Here is a 10,281-nt window from a genome sequence, read left to right on the forward strand (position 1 = left end):
CTCTTTCCAGCTCATGGACAATGGCCATTTTTTTGGTGTGCTCACGTGACCTCTTCTTTGCATGAGAAGGACGATATATATATATATATAGAGAGAGAGAGAGAGAGAGACAGAGACAGAGACAGAGAGGGGGAGAGAGAGAGAGAGAGAATGAGGAAGCTCTCTGGTGTCTTCTAAGGGCACCAACCCCTATCATAAGGATCGTACCCTTATCACCTCATCTAAATCTAATTACTTCCTAAAAGCCCTACCTCCTGATACCATCACACTGGGGATTGAAACTTCAGATGTGAATTTTAGAGGGGCACAATTCAGTCATTGGCACCAGGTTATGAACCCTGCACTACAGAAGATAGGGAGCCTTGGTCTCTGAGCTCATGTGTAACATTTCTTTCATTTTTTTTTCCTTTGGGTGAAAGCAGAAAATGCAGGACTAAAAAAATGCAGAATCTGGTGAAACCCCATCTTTACTAAAATACACACACACAAAAAAAATTAGCGAGCGTGGCGGCGTGTGCCTGTAGTTCCAGCTACTCGGGAGGCTGAGGCAGGAGAATTGCTTGAATCCGGGAGGCGGAGCTTGCAGTGAGCTGAGATCGCACCACTGTACTCCAGCCTGGGTGACACAGCGAGACTCCATCTCCAAAGAAAAGAAAAGAAAAGAAATGCAGAATTAGGCCGTGCGCGGTGGCTCATACCTGTAATCCCAGCACTTTGGGTGGCCGAGGTGGGTGGATCACTGGAGCTCAGGAGTTTGAGACCAGGCTGGGCAACATGATGAAACCCCAACTCTACAAAAAATACAAAAATTAGCTGGGTGTGGTGGCGCAAGCCTGTAGTCCCAGCTACTAGGGAGACTGAGGCGGGAGGATGGCTTGAACCCAGGAGATGGAGGTTGTGGTGAGCTGAGGTTGTGGTGAGCTGAGGTTGCGCCACTGCACTCGAGCCTGGGTGACAGAGCGAGAGCCTGTCTCAAAAGAGAAAAAGAAAAAGAAAACAAAATGCAGGATGGCAGAGTTTGCTATCTAAAATGTTATCCTTGGGCAGGTACTAAAGTGGGAATTAGGGTGCTATAGCAGCTGGATGCTAGGAACAAGAGTCTAGAGACCTGGGTTCTAGTCCTGCCTCCCCAGTCAACCCGAATTGGGACCTAAGACACATCATTCCGTATCTCTGAACTTCAGTTTTTTCACTGGTCAAGCTTATTCCCATCTAATGCTACTACTTATTGATGCCATATCATGAGCCAGACACTAAGCTATTTCCTCCCTGTCCCCCCACCCCCAATATAATTGCTGATGTGTTTAATATTACTGCAAAGCAAGTCTTATTATACCCATTTTACAGCTAAGGAGGAGGTTAAATAGTTGGCCCCAGGTCATATAACTATTTAAAGAATGAGCTGCAATTGGCATTCAGGCTTAGCCAACTCCAGGCTCAGCCAACTCCAGGCTCTTGCTATATATGGTTGTATTGACATTATGGTTATGCTGTGAGAATTACACAGGACACCATGTAGAAAATCTTTTGAAAACCATGAAACATTCTCTCTCTCTGCATACAGACACACACACACACACACGTACTGTTATGATTTTGTGGGAAGACAGCCATACTTCTTTACAATGGAAAATAGAATTCCCATAGGTCTCAATTCAAAAATTCTTTCTCAGGGGATCTAGACGTGCCTTGATTATGGGAAACCAAGTGGTCATACTCCTGGGGCCCTCATCTTTAGCAAGATGAAGGTGGCTTGGTCTTCTCCCGCTTCCCCGTAAGATCTCTTCTCTCCTCAATACCCACCTTTGTCAGGCCCTATTTACACTGTTCCCTCCCAAGGCCACACCCATCAGTTTCTTGAAAAGGCATTTCAGGCAGTCGTGGTTTTGCGTAGTACAAGAGAAATAAGGAAATGACTCGTGGGTGAGTGGAGAGCCCAGTGGCACCCTTGTTCTGCCGCCCCCCTGCCGCAGGCCAGGGTGGTTCGGAGTTGCCACTGCAGTGTGCCCCTGATGGTGGGGCTCTGGGGTGTTTCCTTAGCAGCAGCCCAGAGTCTCTCCGCAGGAGTTTCACTCTGGGTTGGGGTCTGTGTTGTCTTTGGAATGAGCCCGTTAAACAGAAGATATCAGGCCAGGCACGGTGGCTCCACTTTGCGAGGTGGAGGAGGAAGGATTCTTTGAGCCCAGGAGTTTGAGACCACGTGGGCAACATTGGGAGACTCCGTCTCTATTAAAAATTTTAAAAAATTGGCCGGGCGTGGTGGCTCACGCCTGTAATCCCAGTACTTTGGGAGGCTGAGGTAGGTGGGTCACCTGAGGTCAGGAGTTCAAGACCAGCCTGACCAACATGGAGAAACCCTGTCTCTACTAAAAATACAAAACTAGCCTGGCCTGGTGGTGAATGCCTGTAATCCCAGCTACTTGGGAGGCTGAGGCAGGAGAATTGCTTGAACCTGGGAGGCAGAGGTTGTGGTGAGCTGAGATTGTGCCATTGCACTCCAGCCTGGGCAACGAGAGTGAAACTTCGTCTCAAAAAAGTTTTTTTTTAATTAACTGGGCGTGGTGGTGGGTGCCTGTGGTCCCAGCTACTCTGGAGCTTGAGGTGGGAGGATTGCTTGAGTCCGGGAGGTCGAGGCTGCAGTGAGCCATGATCGTACCCTGCACTCCAGCCTGGGCAACAGAGTGAGACCCCATCTCGGGGTAGGGAAAAAAACCTAAAGAACCCAGGCAATATCGTGTGTCTGCTGGTGCCACTGGCCCATCTCTGGGACAAGACTAGAATAGACTCAGCCATGGCCTGGGAGAGCAGACTGAGCCTGTCTCTTCCCACCCCTGTGGGACCCTACCCCTATCCCTTTTGACTTTTTTCCTTGGGATTCCCCTACCAACACACCAAATAAACTTAGCAACCAAAAGAACAGGCAGCACAAGGTGGTAATCGGATTTTCTAACCCAAGAGAGGAGACTAAGGACACTTTGATGCAAAGGTGATTTTTTTTTTATTTGAAGGTGGCCTGTTTGTTTATTTACTGATTCAGTTTCATCTAAAACACTAGCCATACCTGGCATGCAGTAGTTGGTTTATACAAGTTTGTAGAGAGAATACATGAACAGTTCTCCATAGTCCTTTTGTACTAAAAAGGAGAGCTAGCACACAGTACGACTTCAATCAATACTTGGTTCTTACCTCTGTCTTCCCTGAGGTGTTTCATTCTTCAGATGCCTCAGGAAACCATGAGTGAGGCTGTATTAAAGAACATGTTTAAGGCCGGGCGCGGTGGCTCATGCCTGTAATCCCAGCACTTTGGGAGGCCGAGGCGGGCGGATCACCAGGTCAGGAGATCGAGACCATCCTGGCTAACATGGTGAAACCCCGTCTCTACTAAAAATGGAAAAAAATAGCCAGGCGTGGTGGCGGGTGCCTGTAGTCCCAGTTACTCAGGAGGCTGAGGCAGGAAAATGGTGTCAACCCGGGAGGCAGAGCTTGCAGTGAGCCAAGAAAACGCCACTGCACTCCAGCCTGGGCGACAGAGCGAGACTCTGTCTCAAAAAAAAAAAAAAAAAAAAAAAACAACAAAGAACATATTTAAAAACCTCAGGCCAGTCTGCACTGAAAAGCCAAATATTTCCTCTATGCTCGGGGGAGAATTAACTTTGTTTACTGACCTTCTTATCTTGGTAGAAATGCTTTTCTATGTTCCACTGACTCATCAAGTAAATTTCAGACAATTTACTTTTCTTTTTACAGGTCTTAGCCCAGCCCACCCCCTTAGGGATACAGGAGATCTGAGAGCATTTGGGAAGCAAGTTTATTTGAGAACAATTTCAAAAGTGAAGGTGTTCCTTGTCACCCTATATTGAAATTCTGGATTGTTCCAGTCAATGAGAGTAGAAGTGTTTTCATTTCTCTCACCTTCTTTTATTTGCTGGGGGATAAATGTTGTGGCTTGAAGGCAGAGCAAGGAATTTGTGTTCTATACTGGAACTCTAAGTGAATCATCTCACCTGTGAACTATTGTGAAAAAAGCCTATGACTTCAAACTTGTGCAAGATGGTGCCGTAGAGGATAAAAACAAGATGGAGGCAGGATGGGATGGCTCACGCCTGTAATCCCAGTAGTTTGGGAGGCCGAAGCGGGTGGATCACCTGAGGTCAGGAGTTCGAGACCAGCTTGGCCAACATGAAACCCCGTCTCTATTAAAAATACAAAATTAGCCGGGCATGGTGGCGTGCACCTGTAGTCTCAGCTACTCGGGAAGCTGAGGCAGGAGAATCTCTTGAACTTGGGAGGCGGAGGTTGCAGTGAGCCAAGATTGTACCACTGCACTCCAGCCTGGGCGACAGAGCGAGACTGTCAAAAAAAGAAAAAAAAAAGAGATAGAAAATATTATCATTTGTGCTTCTGTGATATTTTCCCTTTTTGGATAAATGATATTGATTTATTCTAAACTCCTCTGGGGATTGGCAAACTTCATGTTAACTTCTATATCCTAACACCTGATGTGTCACCAGACTCTTGCCTCACTGTCAGGGTGTTCCATTCCATCCCACTCAGCCGCACCAGCACGAGTGATTTTACCGTGAAGTAGGAAAGAGAATTAATGAGAAAGTATTTCCAGAATTCTGCTGGGGAAAGTAAAAGGTTATAACATTTTAAGGGATCATCCCAGTTTCAAATATTCACCCCAAAACTGATCCCATAAGCCTTTACAATATCACAACAGCGGTGGGCAGATTGCCTAAGCTCAGGAGTTCGAGACCAGCCTGGGCAATACAGTGAAACCCCATCTCTACTAAAATACAAAAAATTAGCTGGGCGTGGTGGCGTACGCCTGTAGTCCCAGCTACTCGGGAGGCTGAGGCAGGAGGATTGCTTGAACCCGGGAGGTGGAGGCTGCAGTAAGCCAAGGTCACGCCACTGCACTCCAGCCTGGGTGACAGAGCGAGAAAAAAAAAAAAAAAAAAAGAAAGCATAGGAGTGTTTGTGGAGGAGGAAGTGAGGATGAGGCTTGACCAAGGGGAGAGGCTGGAAGGCAGTTTTGCCAGCTCCACCGCCTGTCTTTATGTGCCGATTCACGAAGCTACCTTCCTTCTTGCCTTTGATGTCAGAAATCCAAAAGCGGGTGAGTAAATGTTACTGAAAATCTCCTGAGTGCTAGACGTAAATTACATCTGATGCTCACCACAACCCTGTGAATTCAGTGTGGTGAGTGCCCTTTCCTTAGATGAGGAAAAAGACCATCATGCTGTTGAGTAGGGTTCAAGCCAGTTCTTCCTAACTCCAATGTTCAAGTTCACTCCCAATTACTGCCTCTAGGTTAGGCAAAGGCTTTTAAGCAGCAAGAACCAGAAGAACAGACTGATTTATGAGGCCTGATCAAAAATGAGGCTGAGGTATGAGCCTTCCTAGCCACTGGCTCCCCTCCCTGCCCTGAGACAGCCTCAGAGAGAGGGCGAGAGAAGTCAGAGGAGATTCATGGAGTGGGAAGGAGAATCCCACAACTGCGCTGGGTTTCATGTCACTGAACCAGCCTGGGTACTTAATGGGATTCTCTAACCCAGCCTTGGGGTTACTGGTAGCACCTCTCTGGTTTCAGCGAAGGGGCTTCGGTTTATGAATTTCCTTGGAGTTAAGACCCTGGGAATGAATGCAATCTTAAAGTCCATCCCAGAGAAGGTGGGGAAGTTTTTAAAATAGCCTGATAACAATGAGAGGCCCCCTGAGAGGCAGCGCTGGGGCTGGCCAGCCTCCTGACCGCAAGGGTTCCCTACAGACTGCATTCCGGGGCTTCAGGTGTCATCTCTCACTCAGCAGGCACGTGTTTGCCCTCTGCACGTGCCACTCCTGTCTCCATTCCACCTGGGGACTGGGTGTGGGGCGGGGGGGGGGGGGGGGGGGCGGCAGGGAGGGGCGGGGGATGAAACCAAGGCATTGGAGATGAAGCCCTAGAGACTCCTGCTGTGCTAGGTGGACTCTTCTTAGCATGTCACATGCTGGCATATGCAAAAATTTCAAAGATGTACATTTCAAAGGTGTATTGTTGCTGTAACAAAGTACAAAAAACAGGGCAGCTTAAAACAGCAAAAACACGTATTGCCTCATAGTTCTGGAGGGTGCAAGTCCAAGATCAGGGTGTAGGCAGGGTAGGTTCCTTCTGGAGGCTCTGAAGGAGAAGCATCCCATGCCTTCAGTCTTGGGTTCCTCGGCTTGTGGCAGCATCACTCCAGGCTCTGCCTCTGTCTTCCTAAGGCCTTCTCTGTGTGTCTGTCTCCTCTGTGTCTCTGTATCTCTCTTCCTATAAAGACACCAGTTATTGGATTTAGGGCCACAGGAATGGCTCTTCCTCTCACACATGGCATTGTGACCATCCCTACTTCATGCCTTCAGTGCCCCTCTGCTTCTGAGTCTGGGACTCCAGACTCAAGCTGGCCACTGGACACTGGCCAGCTGCCTCTCCTCTTGCCCACACGTTGTGCTCATACTTTCTTTCTTTTTTTTCTTAGAGTCTCGCTCTGTTGCCCAGCCTGGAGTGCAGTGGCACCACTATAGCCAGCTGCAGCCTCAGCCTCCTGGGCTCAAGTGATCCTCTTACCTTGGCCTCCTGAGTAGTTGGGATTACAGGTGTATGCCACCAGGCCTGGCTAATTTTTTTTAATTTTTGTAGTGAGGAGGGTCTCACTACATTGTCTAGGTTGGTCTTGAACTCCTGGACTCAAGAAATCTTCCTGCCTCAAAGTCTGGGATTACAGGTATGAGCCACTATGCCCGGTGTGTGCTCACACTTTCTTAACAGGCAGGGCTGACACTTGCCTCTGTGCTTCTGTGCATTCTGCCCCCTCTGCATGAAATGCCCTTCCTGATCCTTGCCCCTCTTCTCTTCTCCATCTGAAAAGCCTTAACTCATCCTTTAAGCCTCCCCGCCTCAGTAGTGGCTACTCTGAATTCCGGGGTGAGTATTGACTGCAGCTTTTTGTGCCTGACCGTGGTCCTTGTGCATTTTTTCTGGTGTGACACCTCACACAATGCATTGTTTTTTTTTTTGTTTTGTTTTGTTTTTGTTTTTGTTTTTTGAGATGGAGTCTTGCTTTGTCGCCCAGGCTGGAGTGCAGTGGCACGATCTCAGCTCACTGCAAGCTCCGCCTCCTGGGTTCACGCCATGCTCCTGCCTCAGCCTCCTGAGTAGCAGCTGAGACTACAAGCGCCCTTGACCACGCCTGGCTAATTTTTTGTATTTTTATTAGAGACGGTGTTTCACCGTGTTAACCAGGATGGTCTCGATCTCCTGACCTCGTGATCCGCCTGCCTCGGCCTCCCAAAGTGCTGGGATTACAGGCATGAGCCACCACGCCTGGCCATTGTTTTTGTTTGATTACTGCCCATCTCTCCACCAGACTGAGCTTCTTCTTTTTTTTTTTTTTTGAGATGGAGTTTCACTCTTATTGACCGGGCTGGAGGGAAATGGCACGATCTTGGCTCACTGCAACCTCTGCCTCCCAGGTTCAAGTGATTCTCCTGCCTCAGCCTCCCAAGTAGCTGGGATTACAGGCATGCACCACCACACCTAGCTAATTTTTTTGTATTTTTAGTAGAGACGACGTTTCACTATGTTGGTCAGGCTGGTTTTGAACTCCTGACCTCAGGTGATCCACCTGCCTCCGCCTCCCAAAGTGCTGGGATTACAGGTGTGAGCCACCGTGCCCGGCCCACACTGAGCTTCTTAAATGCAGTTTTCTTTTGATTCTCCAGCAGAGTTACATAGAAGACCATTTATAGTTGCTAAATGACTCACTCAATAAACGGACATTCCCTTCAGAGGATAAAGATCAAGTACGGTCTTTCTCCTACTTCTGTTGTATTCCCTACAATGCATGGTGCTTAGGTGGCTCTCAAATGCTTCCAGTGATTGAATGGAAGAACCACTATTAGCAGGAACCTGGCGGGAGCTGTGGTTCACCGACACTAGCAGCTCCAATAAAGTAATAACCTAAGGAAATGGAATTCCTCTCCGCCTTCCTCCAACCAACTCAGGTACTTCTTATATGAGATTTAATTGAGGTCAGGGAGGGGAACAAGTAGCACCTTCCATCCTGCCAGTAAAAAAGCAAAGGGAGAGAAAGGGGAAGCCCCAGGCCTGAGGTCCTGCAGCCGGGAATTCCAAGGCGGCATTAGGAAGGGGGTCAGGATCAGGGCACTGGCAGAGCCATCTGTGTTCTTGCTTCCTTCCTGCAATCAAGAGTGGGGCTCTCGGTGGTGATGGTTGGGGGACATCAGAAGGGAAGGGGTCAGCAGGGACTGAGTTCTGGGACTTCCTGAATGAGGCAGACCCAGGCCCATGATCTTGGGCCATAGGCCCCCTGACGCCTGCCCACACTTTGCTGGCCTTGCAGCTGAATGAAGGTCCTCTACACCATCAGATCAACCTCTCTTTTTGGGGGAACATGGCGCCCTTATTGTGGGGCTCTCTCTTCTCCTCTCCTCATTTCCAGTCTGGTGAGCTTTCTTCTGTGTTGCTCAACAAAGCTACCCGTCACTTTCAACCGGGTGACACTCTAAGGATGATAACTAGAGTTGGGAGTGAAACATGGGTCTCCAGACCCCCGTCCTACTGTTTCTTTCATTTATTCCCAAGAACCCTCAACCTTGGTCTGCAGACCATTTTAATAGGATGAGAGACCTAGGAAGTGAATGATTCCATCTACTGGTCCTGTCCTTCTTCTCCTCTGGGGCATCTCAAAATCACTCAGATACCCCAGAATCACTCAGCTATTCCACCTGCCCTAGTCCTCCCTGTCTTCTTCCAGAGAGCCAGCCCCCAGGGACACAGGTGCAGGGCCGGGACTGGGAGAGGCAAGCAAGGGGACTAGAGCTCAGGATTTAAAGGGGCACTCACTCTTAAAGTTGTGGAGTGCCTCCTTGAAATCTGTGCTCTGGTTGCCTCATTGGCCTCATGTAGTCCTGGCTTTGTGCAGGCAGGTGTCTCCATAAAGGGATAGGAGGAGACCAAGAGGTTAAGAGGAGAGTAGAAAAGAGAGTACTAAGAGGACAAGGTGGGACATCCAAAGTCAATGGCACTACTCAGGAGGCTGCGGCAGGAGGATGGCTTGAGCCCAGGAGTTGGAGGCTGTAGTGAGCTATGGTGGCCTGTGAATAGCCATTGCACTCCAGCCTGGGCAACATAGTGAAACACTGTCTCTAAGAATAACAACAACAACAACAAACAAAACCAATAGCAAAGTGAAGAACAATGACTGAAGACAGGTTCAGAACAAGCATCCCCACACATGCTCTCTGTCTCACACACCCTGGACCTGCCAGACAGATACCATCCAGAGAACAGTGAACAAAGGAAAGATCAAATACACTCATCACATTCTCATTAGGAGGACCTAATGGGAATGTGGTCCTGGGGAGGGGGTGTAGAGATAGGGTAGGATCCCCAAAACCACATCATCTTTGTTCTTTCACCATCCTCAGACTTGACGTCTTTTGCTCGATGTCATGAAACTCACCCTAGACATGGTGATTCAGACTCCGTGCTGGAAGAGCCACCAGGGACAACTAGTCCTCACTATCCAGTGTGGTAGCCACAAGCCACACACACTTTTTGAGCAATGGAAATGTGGCTGGTCCACACTGACAGGTGCTTTAAATATAAGACACACTGGGTTTTTGAGGATATAGTTGGAAACCAAAGAAGTAAAATAGCCCCTTAATATTTTTAAAAATATTGATTACATGTTGAAATGATCATATTTGGGATCATATTTGGGTAAAAAATATACAGTGTTATTAAAATTAATTTTCCTGTTTCTTTGTACTTCTTTTAATGTGGCTAGAAATTTAACATGACATATGTGGGCCAGGTGTGGTGGCTCCCACCTGTAATCCTAGCACTTTGGAAGGCCAAGGCAGGAGGATGGCATGAACCCAGGAGTCTGAGACCAGCATGTGCAACACAGCGAGACCTTGTCTCTATAAATAATAAAAAGAATTACTTGGGAGGCTGAGGCGGGAAGACTGCTTGAGCCTGGGAGGTAAAGGCTTACAGTGAGCCATGATGGTATCACTGCACCCCAGCCTGGGTGACAAAGTGAGAGTGTCTCAAACAAGAAACAAACAAAAAAATTAGCCAGGTGTGGTAATGCACACATGTGGTCCTGGGTGCTTGGGAGGCTGAGGTGGAAGGATAGCTTGAGCCTGGGTGATTGAGGCTGCCGTGAGCCGATTGTGCCATTGTACTCCAGCCTGGGTGACGGCAAGACCTTGTCTAAAAAAGAAAAA

This window comes from Pan paniscus, chromosome 10 (genome assembly GCF_029289425.2).
Source record: "Pan paniscus chromosome 10, NHGRI_mPanPan1-v2.0_pri, whole genome shotgun sequence".
NCBI lineage: Eukaryota > Metazoa > Chordata > Mammalia > Primates > Hominidae > Pan > Pan paniscus.